The sequence below is a fragment of the Pinus tabuliformis genome, chromosome 9, assembly GCF_031772625.1.
Source record: "Pinus tabuliformis cultivar Carrire ecotype Pingquan chromosome 9, CPIR1, whole genome shotgun sequence".
Classification (NCBI taxonomy): Eukaryota; Viridiplantae; Streptophyta; class Pinopsida; order Pinales; family Pinaceae; genus Pinus; species Pinus tabuliformis.
Window position 1 is genome coordinate 1227359188 of NC_142307.1, and position 19571 is coordinate 1227378758.

The 19571-nt window shown below is 38.4% G+C and overlaps 1 pseudogene; it reads right to left on the reverse strand.

Moving 5' to 3' along the window:
- Positions 1-429: 429 nt before the first annotated feature.
- LOC149152963 (oxalate--CoA ligase-like) lies at positions 430-18202 on the reverse strand (annotated as a pseudogene).
- Between the last annotated feature and the right edge of the window lie 1369 nt (positions 18203-19571).

The following is a 19571-nucleotide window of genomic DNA, read 5'->3' on the forward strand; positions in this document are numbered from 1 at the left end:
GCCTAATTCCATTTGAGGGTATGCTAATTTAGACCAATATTCCACATTGATGGGGTTCTGCTAACTATGCAGGTGGAGGGATATTACCAAAATGGCACATGGTGGCTAGAGAATCCCATGAAGGTTAATGGCGTTGTCTCCACTAACAAACTTCCAATTTTTTCATGTAACTTCGAAGTGATTTGTATTCTCGCACCAAAATTTTGGCAAGGAAACCCTATCTTCCAACGATTGCCACACACTTGTTAGAAATACTTATAATCTTTTTCCAATAATATAGAACTTTTCTGTCGACGGATTACATTACAATCCGCCATATCATCTACTCAAAATATCAGATGACATGCGACAACGGTAAATCGTATCTATTATTTTACCATGCACGTCATACATAAAAAAATATGGTTATTAACTATGAGAGGATGTAAGTTATGCCTCAAGTTTAGGGACCTTCCCAACTGAGACAAATGCCATGAAATGCTCCACAACTAGTCGCCTCTCGATTTTTCCAGTTGAACTTTTCGGGATAACGTTCGTGACAAATACCCTTTTCAATATTTTGATACTTGCAAATCTTTTTTCATGAATTCCTGGTTTCAATTTCAGTTACAATAGCCCCCACTTTTGGAACCACTGCTGCGTTGATCTGTAAAGTCACAACCAGGTTCAAAATAATCTATTTGGTCTTTTAGACCTCAAAATTTTCTAATTTATTATCTAAATCTCGAAAAATTTATGAACGAGAGTAAATAACCTCTTCTTCATATTTTTCATCAGGAACTGCAAAAGAAACAGCCTCGACCACTACAGGGTGCGACAGTAACACAACGTCTACTTCCACGGATGCTATTTCCTCACCTGTAAAAGAGTTCCAAAATGCTAATTCACAAATTAATCATAACAGAAGCCTCTCCTAGAAAATTGTGCTTACCTCCTCGATTGATGAACTCTTTAATCCGCCTAATGGGAAACAAGTATTCGTTGTTGTGTAGGTAACCTAGATCTCTTGTGTGAAACCACTCGAACTTGAAGACATTTTTATTGGATTGTTTCGATAACCTTGGGTAATGTCCGTATATACAGACCTCACCATTACATCCCTGTTTCTGAACAACATCGTTGTGATTGAGGATGGCTAATTCCTCCCCTACTGCCTTTCCCACTAATCCCGATTTATGAACACCATGATGCGGCAACGGATTTGAAGTTATTAAATGAGAAGCCTCTATCATCACATAACCTTTAAGAATAGGATCGTTGAAGGCTTGCTCCATACACGACTCCATATGTTCCAGTATTCCTAGAGACTGTTGGGTATTTTTCAATGGGAAAAATACCAAAAACCAAACATTCAAACACACAGAGGTAATGCTCTGTTTCTCTGCCTCAGGATCTTTATGCACAGGGAAGCCTTTAATAAAAATTCTCAGAACACAACAGCCTCAGGATCTTTATGCACAGGGAAGCCTTTAATAAAAATTCTCAGAACACAACATTACACAGTCACAAAAACACTTCTATTGATTTAAATACATGCCTGATACAAATACATGCCTGATACACATTCATCCTCTTTGCTGATAGGGATTTACCAAAAACTTTCACCCATCAAAAACATAAACTATGTCTCCACTTGAGAATTCACTGTGCTGGGTTTACTGCAGTAAAACCCCTTTTACATTTACTGGTGTAAAAACCTTCTTTTACATGCTGCTGTAAAAACAAAATTTACACATGCTTACCCAAGAAAATTATATGCCTCCCCTACTTGCGGTGTTTTACTTTTCTTCACTTCCAGTTAATAAAAAAAACATTTACAGATGCGCTCCCACCTTTTCTTTTCCTCATGCACTGCTGTGCGTTAATACATGGTTTTCATTTTTTTTTTACTGCACCATAGTTTTACGATGCTCTACAAAACATTACAACCCTATTCTATATAAAATTTCTCGCACTGCTGTGCGTTCAATACAATCCTCAAAAAATCTTTTCGCTGCTCCCAGCTTCTGGTTCCTCCCGTATGCAACAACCATCACACTTAGAGCGCATTTCACTTGTTATGTTTCTTTTAATCCCAAAAATGGTTAACGCACCAACATAGAGCACATTTCACATGGCTCATATATATATCAAAACCTTAATACGAAACATCCATGTTAAAACATACAACTAACACATATATAAAAAAAACTTCACTTGCCGTATGTAAAACTTAAGTATTCACCTACTCCTATGACAATGCATTAAAAAACGTATGGTCAACCAAAAATTTGACATTCACTCCACGCAACGCATTGAATTGACGCAGGCCCGTGCACCTTCAAGAGATCGACGGCTGACAACACGCAACCAGATCGGACGGCTCACAAGAATATCGGAAGGCATCATATGACTGAACAATACCACCCGAGAAACTTACGTTGGCTGATGTCAGGTCAGAAACACGTGGCGCCACCATAGTTTATCGGAGTCCCATATACGGAAACAGCTTTTCGCTGGAAGGCGGTCCGAGAAATAAGACGGTTTTGCTGCGGTGGTTTTGGGTGACTGGTACGGCTGCGTGCTTGCTGAGTTGATGGCGGATTTGGCTGATCACTGCCCTGCCATCGCTGTCACGGTCCACGTCCGCACACTCTGCTGCAGTTGGAATTAACATTCCAACACTCCCCTTTAATTTCAATTGTTGGGCGTTCAAACATACCCAAACACTTCCTCACATCGAGGGATTCACCAACTGCTGTTACAATGACATCTTCCTCACATAGAGGGATTCACCAACTGCTTCTGATGCAGTTCCACAAACAATCAAAGTTGTCTTCCTCTTAATAGAGGGATTAACCTGAAACTGTGCTTAAGAGAACCTTCCTCATGACAGAGGGATTCACCATAACAATGTGCTGAAGAGCACCTTCCTCTTGACAGAGGGATTCACCTGTGACTATGCTGAAAAACATCATCCTCTTGATAGAGGGATTTACCACACTATGCTGAAAAGCATCTTCCTCTTGACTGAGGGATTCACCAAATGACTGTGCTGAAAAGCACCTTCCTCTTTAACAGAGGGTTTCACCAAATGACTGCTTCAAATGCAGTTCCAAAACAAACAATCATTGCACTGTTGTGTGTGCAAACTCATTACAATGTTCTTTTATGCTGCTGCATGTTCTCTGCTGCATTGTTGTGCCATCTTCTTTGCTGCGTCTACCCCAAACTGCTGTGTCTACACTTGCACTGCTTGTGCACTTTTCAAAGACAAAATACTCTGTCTTTTCTGGAACAATTACACTGTCCCAACTTACAAATTTACACTGCTGTGTGTAAACATTTCTTGCACTCACTGCTGTTGCATATATTGCATTTCAATTCAATGAACAACAAATTCATTACATTTACCTTTACTGCTGTAAGGAAGATTTCTTTTGCATGTGCTACTGTCCATTACTTCTTGCTGCTGCATTTTTCATATTCACTGCTGTCCATACCCATAACCATAGACTGTCATCCCTGGGTTTTTATTTGTTGCTGCGTTGCCTCTGCAATTTGCATTGTCGCTGCCTTTTGTTTCATCATACTACTGTGTGCCCATACTCTTGGCACTTCATTCTCCACAAAAAAAATAACACAGGCTGCTGCCTTTTCTTATGCACCCTTGCTTCACACAATCTTAGTCATCATTTTTTTTACACAATGCACTACTGTGCAATTCCTTTCATTTTTCTGCTGCCACACATTATCATTTACCCATGTGCATTAAAAATTTGCTGTCCCTGTTTTTCTTTAGCCATTTCTGTGCATGTTGCATTGCATACAAAAAAAATATTACATTTTTCACTGTTGTGTGAAAAATTTCATTGCATTCTCAGCCACTGGGCATTTACGCTCTGCTGCGTTTTGCCTTCTTCTCATTTTCTTCTCACTGCTTTGCATTTTCATTCCCAATACAAAACATTTCATCTGCTGTGCATTACACTCATTCTGCTGTGAGTATATTCTCTCACATTACATAGAAGGAAACTACCTTCCATTGCCATGCAAAAATTCAAAACTGCTGTTCATTCTAATCCATGTGCTCCATAAAAAAATTCCAAACTGTTGTTTTGTATTTTGTCTTCCCACTGTTGTGAGGGTTTCCATGCTTTGCATTTTTCTCTTATCTCGCTACTGCTCTTTACATTTCAGCGCTGCCATCTTTTCTTCTTTATGCATTTCTGTGCATATTGCATAAACACAAAGCAAAAACATTACTGATTTCATCACTGCTGCATATTACCTTTTAGAGGGATTAACAAAGATTTCATTTGCAACTGCTGCGCTGCAATACATCCTCCATCAACAAATGACTGTTAATATAGTTCAGCAAACAAAAAAAAATTTCAAGCTCCACTTTAGTGTATGCTTGTCTTCTTTTGGCAGACTCTTCTCAAAACAAATTTAGATCCTCTGGGGAGTTCAAGGGGTTTTCAGATTGCCTTTCCTTCCTTCTCCATACTTGTGTAACTTTCTTCTTTTGCATGGGTCTAGCTTGTGTAAGATCCCATGTTAAGTTACAATCTCGTGCCATATGCCCAATGTTATGACACTTGAAGCATTCTACATTTTTCATGAATAACATTTCATGATTTCTTCTAAAATTGTTTCTTGGAGGTTGTCGAAGACCACAACATTTATCTTTATGAAATGCTCTACAGTCTTTTGCCATATGACCAAAGTTTGAGCAAGCATAACAATAACCATAAAATGAACTTTGGTACCTGGGAGATGGAGGTTTCCTTGATGTACTTCTGAAGCCTTGCTGCCTTGAGATCCTTTGATGATCACCATTGCCTCTTTCCTTTTGGACATCAGCTACATTTCTTCTTGGAGCTGGATTTCTTCTATTGCTGCCTTCATTTTTCTCCTTGCCTTTGCTGGAACTAGGAGCTTCACAACTTCTTTCTGGCTTCTTCACATCTCCTTTGCTTAAAGCATCCTCATCCTTGTTTGAGGGTTCACCTACATACCCAAGTCCTGATTTATCAAATGGAGATCTGTGATAGCTGAGCATATCATCCAAAGCTTGAGAGCTTTTCATGATCTTGTTCATCCCTTCAACCTTCTTCCTGAGGAGGACAATCTCTTCTTCCAACTGTTCACATACATTATTTTTCTTTGCTAGTTGTCCCTCATTTTCTTCCTTACTACGAGTAGCTTCCGCTGCTACTATTTTGAAGGAGATAATAGTCTTCATTTTGGAGATTTCTGCTTGACTGCTCTCCATTTTCTTCTCAGCTTCTTGTGCCTGCTTCCTGGCTTCTTGTAGTTCAGACTTAAGGGAGGAGACCTCTACCTTGTACTGTCCAATCTCTTCTACAAGATTATTCACTCTCATGTGCCTTTGTTCAAGTTGACTTGACAAGGCATCTTCCTGCTTCTTTGCTTCATTCAGCTGATTTGTCATGGATATGACTTCTTCATGATGTTTCCTCTTGCATTGATCAAGCTCCTTCTTCAGCTTGGTAAGCTCTTCATCCCTTTCTCTTACTTGAAGCTTGATGAGGTCAACCTTCTCATTCTCAGCTTCTATGATGGGTTCTTCTTGACTCATTGTCATGGTCAGTGCTCCCTTTGCATGAAGGTCATGCAGTCTGTCCCATATATCCTTTGCTGATGTATATTTTCCTAGATTCCTCTTCACAGAATCAGGGAGTCCATCCAAGATAGTCTTTGTTGGTTGTGCATCATACTCCATGGATTCTTTATCCATCTTGCTGTCATCAATCACTGACTCCCAGACTTCAATCCCCTCAGACATTAGGAAAGCCCTCATCATCATTTCCCATACATCAAAGTTTCCATCAAACTTTGGGGTTTCAAATAGAATGTATTCTAATGGATTGCCTTCTAGTTTAGTAGAGGGGGGAGACACATTTTTAACAGGCCTGGAGGCTTTCTTCTTTGACCTTGCCATTCTTATCTAGGCTTTAAATCCTTGACTGTATGTTTAAAACAAATCACTGCTTCTTCAGTAACACATAAAAAACTTTTGGAATACCTGAATCCTTTGTTGTCTGAGTCTTCTGTCTGCCTGAGAAGTTTTGCTGCAGCAACAACCTTCTCCCTTCAGCTTCTTTAACTTCTTTAAAGAGCCTGGTCCTGCTCTGATACCACTGTTGGGTATTTTTCAATGGGAAAAATACCAAAAACCAAACATTCAAACACACAGAGGTAATGCTCTGTTTCTCTGCCTCAGGATCTTTATGCACAAGGAAGCTTTTAATAAAAATTCTCAGAACACAGCATTACACAGTCACAAAAACACTTCTATTGATTTAAATACATGCCTGATACACATTCATCCTCTTTGCTGAGAGGGATTTACCAAAAAATTTCACCCATCAAAAACATAAACTATGTCTCCACTTGAGAATTCACTGTGCTGGGTTTACTGCAGTAAAACCCCTTTTACATTTACTGGTGTAAAAACCTTCTTTTACATGCTGCTGTAAAAACAAAATTTACACATGCTTACCCAAGAAAATTATATGCCTCCCCTACTTGCGGTGTTTTACTTTTCTTCACTTCCAGTTAATAAAAAAAAACATTTACAGATGCGCTCCCACCTTTTCTTTTCCTCATGCACTGCTGTGCGTTAATACATGGTTTTCATTTTTTTTTTACTGCACCATAGTTTTACGATGCTCTACAAAACATTACAACCCTGTTCTATATAAAATTTCTCGCACTGCTGTGCGTTCAATACAATCCTCAAAAAATCTTTTCGCTGCTCCCAGCTTCTGGTTCCTCCCGTATGCAACAACCATCACACTTAGAGCGCATTTCACTTGTTATGTTTCTTTTAATCCCAAAAATGGTTAACGCACCAACATAGAGCACATTTCACATGGCTCATATATATATCAAAACCTTAATACGAAACATCCATGTTAAAACATACAACTAACACATATATAAAAAAAACTTCGCTTGCCGTATGTAAAACTTAAGTATTCACCTACTCCTATGACAATGCATTAAAAAACGTATGGTCAACCAAAAATTTGACATTCACTCCACGCAACGCATTGAATTGACGCAGGCCCGTGCACCTTCAAGAGATCGACGGCTGACAACACGCAACCAAATCGGACGGCTCACAAGAATATCGGAAAGCATCATATGACTGAACAATACCACCCGAGAAACTTACGTTGGCTAATGTCAGGTCAGAAACACGTGGCGCCACCATAGTTTATCGGAGTCGCATATACGGAAACAGCTTTTCGCTGGAAGGCGGTCCGAGAAATAAGACGGTTTTGCTGCGGTGGTTTTGGGTGTACGGTTGCGTGCTTGCTGAGTTGATGGCGGATTTGGCTGATCACTGCCCTGCCATCGCTGTCACGGTCCACGTCCTTACACTCTGCCGCAGTTGGAATTAACATTCCAACAGAGCCAGAGAAGGGTTGAAACTTTTCATGAATCATAGATTTTGGATAGTCACTCTCGGGCTTTGTGATGTGCCTCTAGCAAAATTTGGAGAATGGTAGGCACTGCTGTGTACCAAGTGGCACCGTAGGTTTTCATATCATTCCAGAGCAATGATGCCAAGAACTGACTAGATGTGGGAATGACGACGGTTGCTCCTGTGACCATGGACGAGAGAAATGACGCTACGATACCACGGACGTCAAAGAGCGGTAAGAAAATGACCATCAGGTAGGACGACAAAAGCTCATACATGTCTATGAAGTGCTTCGTGGATACCACCAGTTTTAATTGCGTCAATGAGACTCCCTTGGGACGGCTGGTGGTGCCCAACGTAAGAAGAAATAGCGGTTTTCCATCTTCTAGGTTCAACCCGGTCTCTGTAACCACCTCACTCCCCTTTGATTCCACAAAATTTGATCTCGGGTGGAACTCGATTGTTCTGTTCCTATTGGTATCTAGGCATAATTGTAATGCGTCCATAGAGAGACCAAGCTTTGTGGCTGCCATTTGAGCTGACAGATTTCCTTCCGTGGGCATTATAAGCATTTTGGACCTAGAATTCTCCAGATAGAACTCAAATTCCTCTTGGCTGTAGGTAGAATTCAGTGGTACTCCAACTTCTCTGGCCCTTATGACCACAAGGAACAGTATCACAAACTCCGCTAAAAACACACAACATATTGAGGGAATTGAAACATGAACCTAGCCTATCATGTCATGAAATTACCTAAACTATCATTTAATAATAACTAATCTTCCGTTCGATTGGTATCGGAGGAAAAAAGAACAACTAAAAATTCTGTAGCCGCAGCTTGCAGAATTCTCAATTAAAAGGTCGAAAGTTTCACCGCAGCGGTTGAGCAATAACCCGTAGCTTGTCGGCCGTTGTTGGCCGTTGAACAATAAGCCGTAGCTTGTTGATTTTTTTTCCTGCCAGCCGAACAAGAATTTTATGTTGGTCCGAAGCAAGCAACGCATATACGTGGTTGATTTGCCGTATACTATGGGTTTGAAGTGTTAACAAAGGGCCTCACGCAATCACGGCCGAGATAGCCAGGTCATAAGCAAAAGGCCCGAGACGAACCCGTGAGGCAAGTTCAAAAGGTTTTTTAAAAAATTCGAAAGGTTTTTGTTTTAAGGTTGTAGTCGTGCACACCGAGTAAGGTTGGACGTTTAAAAGGTGTGAAAAATATTCCTATTTTTTTTAACCTTGAAAAGTCAACACAAGTATAAAGTGACCCGCCTAAGATTTAGTGGTCAGACTGTATACTTACTCAACACAAGTTTAAAGTGACTCGCGTAAGATTTAGTGCTCAGACTATATACTTTACGAGGGGATATTTGTTTAGTTAAAAATAAAGGATTTGTTTTGATATATGGAAAAGTGATTGGGAGCTTATAAAGGTTGGTAAAGAGTTATAAAAGGGCTTTATTAAAAAAATGTGGTTTTTATATATTAAACAAAGTGCATGGTTCGAAAAAGTTTACAAAGATGTTTTCAAAAATATATATTTATGAGATTATTATAAAGTTGGTTTTTCCTCATTAAAGAAAGGGAAAGTTGGTTTTGAGAAGGAAATTTGGAAAGTGATTTTTTTTTAACAGGAAAGGGTTTTATTGAGAAGAGAGTTTAGGGCTTTGAAAAAGTCTGCAAATCTATAAAATTATTTGGTTTTTTGTTAAGCATGACAAGTTTTTGGGTGAATATTGTGCCTTGCGGGGTGCATATTGAAAATCATATCTTTTTTTTGGGGTGATATGGAAGACAACCTCATGCAATCAACAAAGAAACTATAAAAAAAGGAATGACATTAGTCATGGGTCACAAAGCGCAACTGAAGAAGACTAAGAAGATGAATCGAAATGAAAAGGCAAAGATTGTTGCCATGGTTAGAGAGGTTCAGGCCACAGCCGAGGAACTGAGAAGTCTCGCAGAAGACAAAGAAGAAATCGAGGGTGATTCATGCGGCTTTGATCTACTACCACCTCCTATGTTTACAGGTAAATATTTTGATCATTGGGTTATCGAGATGTTAACTTTTCTTCGAGTTAAAGAGTTAATTGAGTATGAATCTAATAACCCATATGATGTAGTATGTGATGTTTTAGCTTTGAATTTTATAAAATATGCATTGGATGAGAAGTATTTGTACAAGGTAGAAAAATCTACAACTTCCAGGGAAGCATAAAAGATTTTGGAAGCAGAGTTTGGCACAAAGGAGAGTAACATGCAACAACAGGTTATGAGCAAGACTATGAGAGGAAAACAGAGCTTGGAGAAACCCATTCAAAAGTGGATGATGGTTGTTAAGACCATAAAATTGAAACCCATTATGCAAGCATGCACATGGATGAAGAATATGCAACAAAGATTGCAAAGATAGAAGTTGAAACCTCTATGTGTGAAATAGTGCAAGAGCAAATAAATGCTCAAGGAATCCATTGTAACATGGATGATACAGATGATGGTGAATCCCAGTGTGACGAGACACATGTGAATGATGACTGCAAAGTGATATGTGAATTGGCAAATCCAACTGCAACTGATTGATTTGGTGAAATTCAAATTGTCAATGAAATTGATAATGAGCACATGAATGCTCAAATATCCCACAATAGTGTGGATGAAAATTATGGTGATGATATGTGTGGTTTCTTTTTTGAAATAGGGATTGATTGTGGCAATATGGTAAGCACCATGTTTGATGAAGCATTGAAGGGTGAAGCTGACACTGTAGCAGCAAGATATGAAGCAGTTGGAACTACTCATGAAGCAGTATGTCATCTAGCAGCAGTTGATGATCAAGAACATGATAAAGTGATTGAAGAGTTTTTGATGAGAATATTCATTAACAACATAACAATGGAAGACAACCTCCATGCAGTTGAAAAGAAGGCAGATGTAGAGCAGGAAGCTCTCACTGAAGAGAGTCATATTAAAGATGTTTTTAACATTGTTTTCGAATATGCAAGTGTTCAAAATAGCATGAAAGCAGAAGTTGAAAGCAAGGTTGTAAATAAATTTGATGCAGATTACAGAAAAAAGTCGCAGTACCTGATGATGAAAGTGAAAAGAATGATATGGATGTTTCTGAAGACAAAGATGAATGCATTGAAACCATTTTTCAGCAATGGAGTCAAGAAGAGATAACATTTTTCTCGGAATAAATATTTGAAGAGAAAGGTGTAGAATATGTGATCCAACTGTTTTTCAGAACAAGTTCAAAACAAGTCAAAGAAAAATTGCAGCAACAACAAGTGAATAAAGCATACAACAAGAAAGTTCAACAGAGAATGAAGCAATTTCGAGGATTTAAAATTTGGAAGAAGAGAAAAAGAAAATCCAAAATTGCAAAAGTCTTGAGTCATTGTAAGCCTAGCTTAGACATAGAGCAGCAGGCATGTTTGTGTGATACTGAAGTCATGTTGAGTCATACGGTCATAATTAAGGGGGAGTTTTAGAAATTGTAATTACTCCTACATGTGGAGTTAGCTAAAAATAGAGAGTCAGTTAACTAAGTGATTGAGTGTTTGAGTGTTGAGTCAAGTGTGATAGACGACTTTTACTGTGTGGTCGCATGCGATTGCATGTCAAGATATTTTAGGCAATTAGCTAGTTGGAAAAGGATAAATACCCTTCACTGGGTTCATTGTAAGAATCATGTTTTGTGTGATCAATAGAAGGGCAACAACTCATGTTTTATGTGTGAATTTTGTTTTGTCTCCTCTGCCTTTCCAACACCTTCAACGTAGTAGATTACAAAAAAGGGGGACAATCTACAATTCTAAGACATCTAACACAATGGCGCAGGGTAAGACCCGCACATACCCACAGTATGCATAAATATGCATCCGCACTTCTGTCCCGGGTGTTTGACTCTTCAAAGGAGTAAAAAATTCAATCTCATAAATGCCAAATGGTTAAGGCCTTTTTAGCTTGGTCCCTTTATATCGGAACCTAATCGCCCCACCAAAACCTCCTATCGGGATGGTTAAACAGGCCTCAAGCCTTCGGTTATGACTTTATTAAAGTCTTCCCTTATATCCTTCTTATCGAGAATTAGAAACTCTTCAGAACCTTCATATAAATCATTATTCATATATAGAGAACCATTCCCCTTTTAAACATTGGTTATGTATGGTTTAACATACGAAAACCCTTATCGCACTCTTTTCCCTTATAACTCTTTTACAAAGGAATTAACTACAAACCATACCTCTTCCAGCTTGCGTATGACTTTTGCACAGACTCTGATGCATCCTTATCACAATCGACTGTCGCTCCACCATGGGTCACATTACACATGACCTCATCATCCCTCCGACTTTCGATATGTGACTATCAGAGTCGATAACATAACATTTAAGCCTTAAATGGCTCACACCACCACTTATCACATATACACGAAATATGGGAATACAAAGGAAATCGCGCTCTGGAACACGAAAACGGATTTCAAATGTTATATATCTACGTCCATATATATCGTCGGGTCCTCCTATCCATCATTCCTTTGTATTATCACAAGCCTCTTTTGGATGCCGATTCCCAATCTCCCGACATGTGAAAATTCTAATCGGCAATTGCCGATTATCACTGTCGGCGATATCACAACATCGCAAATCGCTTTATTCAAAGACCCATTCCAGTCCTTGTCCTAATGGTTTTCACTGATGCGATAAGATCTGGGCCGTTGATCCCATAGATCTAACGGCTTCTGAGCGATTAACACTTCACTTCTTCGCTCATGCCTTTACTTAGTTTTTACTCCATTTCTAATGGTTTCTGTAGTTCCTTTTAGTTCTTCAGAGGTTCTTCCTCCTTCATTGTTTCGCTGCGACTCTTTCTCTTGGTTTAACTTCGCATGCTCCTCTAATTGTTGTCACTTCAAAGTAACTCTTGATCCTTCAAGTGGAGCAATACAATTTCTCCAAATCATTCTTCTTCTCTGCACATCCTTCAAACTTTGCCTTCTATTTCCACTGCTCTGCTTCCTTTGAGCTGGGTTCCTTAGTGAATTCTCAACTTCTTCAATGGATTCTAAGAACCCTTATGATTCCTTCGAATCATTCTCTCCTCCGCGCATTTCTACTTAACTCTGTCTGCAATCTCCTATTACAGAACCTACAAATTCACATAAAAACCAACACTCAAAATACACATTCCACTCAGAATTGAGATGATTATATTAATAGTATAAACAATGGTTACAGAATGAGGTCTCTGTGCCTCAAACACAGGCCTGTTCTTCAATATTGTGGCCTCTTTTTCCACTCTGCCTGTAGGCTTACACATATTCTATCTGTCTCGTTATCTATTAATTGAACACACAGGTTCACTATTTATAAGAATACATTGGATCGGATCACTGAAGGGATCCGATCAATCCTTTCCTTGAATCACTCAACTGAATCCCTAAAGCTCGCTACAAAATACATATGTGGCAGATTATAATTAATAAGTCTTCGAGAGACTTATGCATTCCATCTTTTTCTTTGTTTTAAAACAGAAAATTCCCCTTATTCAGCTAGATGGTCCATGTCCTCTCTTTGCTCCGCTTTGGAATCTTCATTCAATTAAGAGTGTTGAATGCTCTTGCATCAGACTTCCAAAGTAGAAAATATTCATGATCTCCTGATCATGTGTCTTCTGGTCTTGGTCTTCCTGGATCCCACACTTTGTTTTGTAACTGTCCACATGCTTTGTTCCCTTGTTGTTGTTGTACTTCTGCTATCTTTTGCTCCATCTTCTTCTTCTTATCAATCAGATTCAAGTTTTGATTGATCTTTCTTTCTGTTGCTATCATTTTCCTCCATTTGGATTGCTTCATCATCAGCTCCAACATTTCTTCAATCTCTGTCTCCAGCACATCTTTGGACTGGTCCATCTTCTGCTTCATATTTCTGCCTCATTCTTTTTGTTTCAGGTTGTTGCTGTCTACTAGTTCTTCAATCTGCTACTGGTTTTCTTTTTCTTCTTCATTTTCTCTTATTTCAATGCTTGTTGTGACTCCTATGCTGACTTTAACTTTCCTTGCTTCAACCTTTGCCTTGGTTGCTTTGTTGACTTCTCTTTTACTTGCTCCAAATTTTGGTTTGTTTGCTTTGGTTGCTTCAATTCTTGCTGTGACTCCCATGTTGACTACCTCCCTATCATCGTTACCCTATTTCACGATTGAATCATGACTGTTCAGCACATTCTCCAGCAAATTAACTTCTCTATTCCATGTATCGAGTTCTTCCATAAATTTCTCTTCTTTCACTTTTATTTGGTTGTTCACTTGTGCCAAATCTCATCCAACAATTGCAACAAAACCTGCATTCACAAAACACTTGTTAAAATTAAAAACACAAGGCTGTTGTGCCTTATTTTCTTTTGGCAACAATTCAGTTGGATGCACTGTTTCTTTCTCCTCTGTCAGCACATCAGTATGCTGATTTGAGCTCTCAAAAGAATTCATGAGACTATCCGTTAGTCTCTCTTCCACACCATCTGTCCTAATGATGCCTTCCTGCTCTTGTCCATTGTAGTGAACTCCTTTTTCTACAATCATACTGTCATACTCTGAATTCTCCAGCAATTCAATTTCTCTGTGACACTTGGCCAGTATTTCATCATCACTTATGTTTCCTGCATTTAGACACAAATGATTAGTTTGGGAATCATAAGGTTCAACAATCTCAATTGTTGCTTCACATATCAGCTCTTCAGACTGAACTTCATTTCCTTCTTCCACAAGAATGTGTTCCTGTGTTGTCACATCTTCACACATCCATGCATTGTTAAGTTCATTCCGCTACAATAAATCATTGTTTCTATCATTTAAGAGACATTCTTCATCCTCCTTTATTTCAGAGTTTTTTATCTTCTAAAAGATACCTCTCCATACTTCTGACAACTTCTAAAGATTGCTCATCCTCTGCAAAACATTCTTTTATTAATGTTCCTTCCCCCTTTGTTAAGTCTTTCCCATAGACTTCCTCTTCTTTAACATCTTTTAGTAGATGTTCTTCTTCTTCACTAACTATCTCAACAACTTTCATGGCTATTTCCATTGTGCCTATCATCATGGTGAATTAATGATCTTTTACTATGTTTTCAACTAACATAGTTTCTTCTTCTTCATTACATTTTTCCTTGTTGTCCCACTGTAACACTTCTCCCAGAGTTATCCTTATCCCATCATCTTCATTAACATTCTCATGCACTTGGTTTTCATCAATAACATTAATCAAACTCATTTGATTACCTTTCTGAGATAGTATTCCTTCATTCTTCATCAGAATAAGATCCCGATTCCTCATCTCCATGACAACTTCTATAAACTCATCCATAGACCTTTTCATTTGTATGTAGTCAAATTTATCCTCTTCTGAAAATTTTTCTTTGTCACCTTTTATTTCTAGATCTTAATCTCCTCTGAAGATATCTTCAAATGGCTACTTTTCTCTTGCAATATCTGCCATCATATACAAACTATCAGTTTTAAAAATATAAGACCCTATGGTCTCACTTGATGGTTAAGCCATCATATCTCCTTGTTGTTCTAAGTCATTCATATGATTTAGAAATTCTTTGATAGTCTCTTATTCAATCTCCTCAAGCCCTTCACTTGGTTGCTTGACATCTTTCTCCAGCTGTATATGAGATCTATCTATCTCATCCTTTTCCAAAACAGAATTTAGATTCTGTTGATCTTCTTCCTCCTTTATGACAATATTAGCCAATTGTCCTTCTTTACCTGCATACATACACAAATTTTCAGTTTTAAACCCATGTGACCCTTTGACCTCACTTGAAGTTTCAGTCTTCAAGTCTTCATCTTCACTTTCTCCCAGAAATTCTCCTTGTTCTGGTTCACAAATGGATTCTTCCATTTCTAACTCAACTTCCTTGAGTTTTTCCTTCAGCCACTTTACTTGCATTTGTTGTAGCCTTCTCTGTATTTCATGCCACTTCACTGGTTTTTTCCTCAAGACCCAACCTAGTCTCTGGCTTTCCTCAAGCATTCTCCTTAATGCATTGAGTTGTTCTTTTAACTCTGCAACTTCCTGGTCAATTTCCTCTTGACTCATCTTCTTGCCATTTTCCTTGGCATCCTTCTTCTCATATCTTCTGTTGTGGCTTCTCTCTGAACCTCTGCTATGACTATCAGTAGTCATCTTCTTCTCCTCTATCTTCATGAGCTTCTCACTTATCTACAACAAGCCTCTGCTACAACTAGTCCTCCTAGCTGTAATCTTACCTCACTAATCTCTCCTCACTCAGTCTTTTGGTAAGCATAGGCCCTCTATCTAGAAACTCTTCTTGAGCAACACCTTTTCTCCTTCTAGGCTTCCGCAATGTCTCACTCTCTCTTGAGAACACTTCATTTGTCCTCTCTATCTAATCTCTTGTTGGATTTTTCAGGTTCACTGCCACTTCAGAGTGCTTTCCTTACTCTGCTTTTAAGAACACATCTGGTTCTTCTCTCACATCTTTTCTTGCTGTCACCTGTGCATTAGTATAAAAACACACATTATCAATTTAAAACAAAACATATTACCTCACCTTCAAGATCTCAGCATGATCTTGTTTCACCAATTCTTCTACACTTTGAATGGATTGTCCTCTATTTTGTCCCTTAAGTCCTCTTTCCTTCAGAACTTGTATTAAGCAATCTTGCTTTCTCTTTCCTTCAAGGAATCCTCTGTTCCTGTCTACCCCAAGCCTCTATTGGAATGCTACAATCTTCCATTGTAGTCTCTATCATTAATCAATTAACTTATGCACATGACCTTCTTCTGTGTGCAAACTCCCCTTCACAGAAATATTTCCCCACTCTGATTTCAAACCTACTCTGATTTCAATTCTTCTTTGATACCACTAATGGTGCAGGGTAAGACCCGCACATACCCGTAGTATGCATAAATATGCATCCCCTCTTTTGTCCCAGGTGTTTGACTCTTCAATGGAGTCAAAACCTAAATCTCATAAATGTCAAATGGTTAAGGCCCTTTTATCTTGGTCCCATTATATCCGAACCAAATCACCCCACCAAAACCTCCTATCAGGACTGTTAAATAGGCCTCAAGCCTTCGGTTATGACCAAATTTAAGTCTTCCCTTATATCCTTCTTATCAGGAATTAGAAACTCTTCAGAACCTTTATATAAATCATAATTCATATATAGAGAACTGTTCCCCTTTTAAACATTGGTTATGTATGGTTTAACATACGAAAACCCTTATTGCAATCTTTTCCCTTATAACTCTTTTACAAAGAAATTAACTACAAACCATACCTCTTCCGCCTTCAGTACGAATTTTGCACAAACTCTGATGCATCCTATCGCAATCGGTTATCGCTCCACCATGGGTCACGTTACACATGACCTGATCATCCCTTCAACTTCTGATATGTGACTATCAGAGTCGATAACATAACATTTAAGCCTTAAACGACTCGCACCACCACTTATCGCATATACACGAAATACAAGAATCTAAAGGAAATCCCTCTTCGAAACACAAAAGCGGATTTCAAATGTTATATATATGCATCCATATATATTGTCGAGTCCGCCTATCCATCAATCCTTTGTATTATTGCAAGCCTCTTTCAGACAGCAATTCCCGATCTCTTGACATGTTATAATTCTAATTGCTGATCTCCGATTATCGCTGTCGGCGATATCGCAACATCACAAATCGCTCTATTCAAAGACCCATTCTAGTCCTCATCCCAATGGTTTCCATTGATGCGATAATATCTGGGTTGTTGATCTCACAAATCTAATGGCTCCTGAGCGATTAACACTTCACTTCTCTGCTCATGCCTTTACTTAGTTTTTACGCCATTTCCAATGGTTTCTGTGGTTCTTTTTGGTTCTTTAGAGGTTCTTCCTCCTTCACTATTTCTTTGCGACTCTTCCCCTTGGCTTCAATTCACATGCTCCTCTAATTGCTATCACTTCAAAGCAACTCTTGATCCTTCAAGTGGATCAATACGATTTCTCCAAATCATTCTTCTTCTCTGTGCGTCCTTCAAACTCTGCCTTCTGTTTTGGCCTCTTTTTTGACTCTGCTCGTAGGCTTACATATATTCTATTTGTCTCACTATATATTAATTGAACGTGCAGGTTCACTATTTATAAGAATACATTGGATCGGATCACTGAAGGGATCCAATCAATCCTTTCCTTGAATCACTCAATTGAAGCCCTAAATCTTGCTACAGAATACATATGTGGCAGATTATAATTAATAAGTCTTTGAGAGACTTATCCATTCCATCTTTTTCTCCATTTTAAAACATAAAAGTCCCCTTATTCAACTTCATGGTCCACCTCCTCTCTTTGCTCCACTTTGGACTCTTCGTTCAATTAAGATTGTCGGATGCTCCTGCATCACACAATGAAGGGGAAAATTAAAGGGAGAATCAAATATTTTAGGAGTTCTTGAGATATAAGACACAAAGAAAACATTAATGAATTGAGAGTTTCTGTAAAAAAAAGTTGTAGGAAAATTATATAAACCACAGGAAAAAGTGTAGTGTGAATATTTTCCTCTATAGATTTAGGATGAGTGAGAGCCACCACATCCCCTCATTTGATCCCGAAATCTCTCAACTTGGAGGCATAGATATTGATAAGCCTTCACATTTCCATGTATATAAGTTCAAATTTATCGGAAATGTTGAGAGCCTTGTGTTGGGGAACTTGTCATAGACGTTGTTTATAAGTGCGCTCAGAATCATAGGACAGAATTATCCTTTGTATTCCATTGAAAGAGAAGGTGCAGTGGATCCCTCACAGGATTATCACAACCCACAATATCAGGCACAAAAAAGAAATAACCTGCCAGATGTAAAAAGTAAAGTAGAAATTTGAAAAAATATTGACAACAGAAGCAACAAAATTTTCTCTCTAATAGGTAGGAATATCACGCCAGACTAGAACTACAGAAGGGGGTTTTAAGATGTTTATTTAAGACAAAAATATACTTTCATTTTAAAATTAGAATTTTCTCTCAAATTATTTATTTTTTAATTATTATAAACTAAATTTTGCTCGTGGATTCAAATTTGTCCTCTCTTTGCATGAGGGATATAGAATTCCTATTCTTTCCAATGGCTAGTCACTTCAAATTTATTTTCTCTTTGCATGAGCGTTATATAATTTTTCTTATTTTCCATTGGAGTTATGAGGGCATGGATTAGTATGAGGGTTATACAATTTCTCTTGGGGAATGAACTCATAGGAGGAAAAGGACAAGGCTTCCCATGGCCATAGTCATCCCATTGTTCTGGGTGTGCTTCTTAGATACCTCCTTTGGTAGGGGATAGAGCAATAAACAAGGAAGAGTTTTGAGATGCATCCTCGAGGGGAACCGATGAGAAATCCAAGAGGCACTACTCTCTGGCCTGATCTATGGTAATTGATAAGTGTAGATATGGATTTGTTTCGATTGATTTTGCTTCTGCTTCTTATCCTTTGTTTCTTTAACTGAAGCTTCCTCCTCTTTTATAAAGAATGTGCTTCCTTCCACTAACAAAAATCCTTTCAACCATGGCCCTTATGGGGGGCCACGACTAGGGAACACTCTCTAGATTAAGGCAGGAGAGGAGGAAGCTTCATTGTCAAACAATATTTGTTTAGGTAATGTGTAGAACGAGACCACAAAGCCTATGGTCATGGAAATTTTTTTGTTAATTTTAGGGACATCGATAGTATAACAATGTACCCATCGAGGAACCACAAATTTGTGTATTTCAAGCACATTGGGCATGCCAAAGCGGCCAAGGAGGGTCTACATGGGTTGGCCATAGGAGGCATCTCTCTCCTAATCACATTTTCCCAAGTAGTAAGGATTTTTAATTTCGTTGCTCTTTATCTATTCCTCTGGCATAGGTTTTTCTATTAATTATCCTAACCCCTTCTTAGCTTGATATGATAATTTTGATAAATTCTCTTCAAAACATTGATTATCCAAAGATATTTAATCTGAACACTCTATTTCCTAGGGGATTTATCAAATATACTCCAAAACCTTTGCCTCTTTAAAGTATATGGGTTAAGCTCTTTCAATTAGTTGTTTGGCTAAGAAGTTATGCTAACATTTTGGCC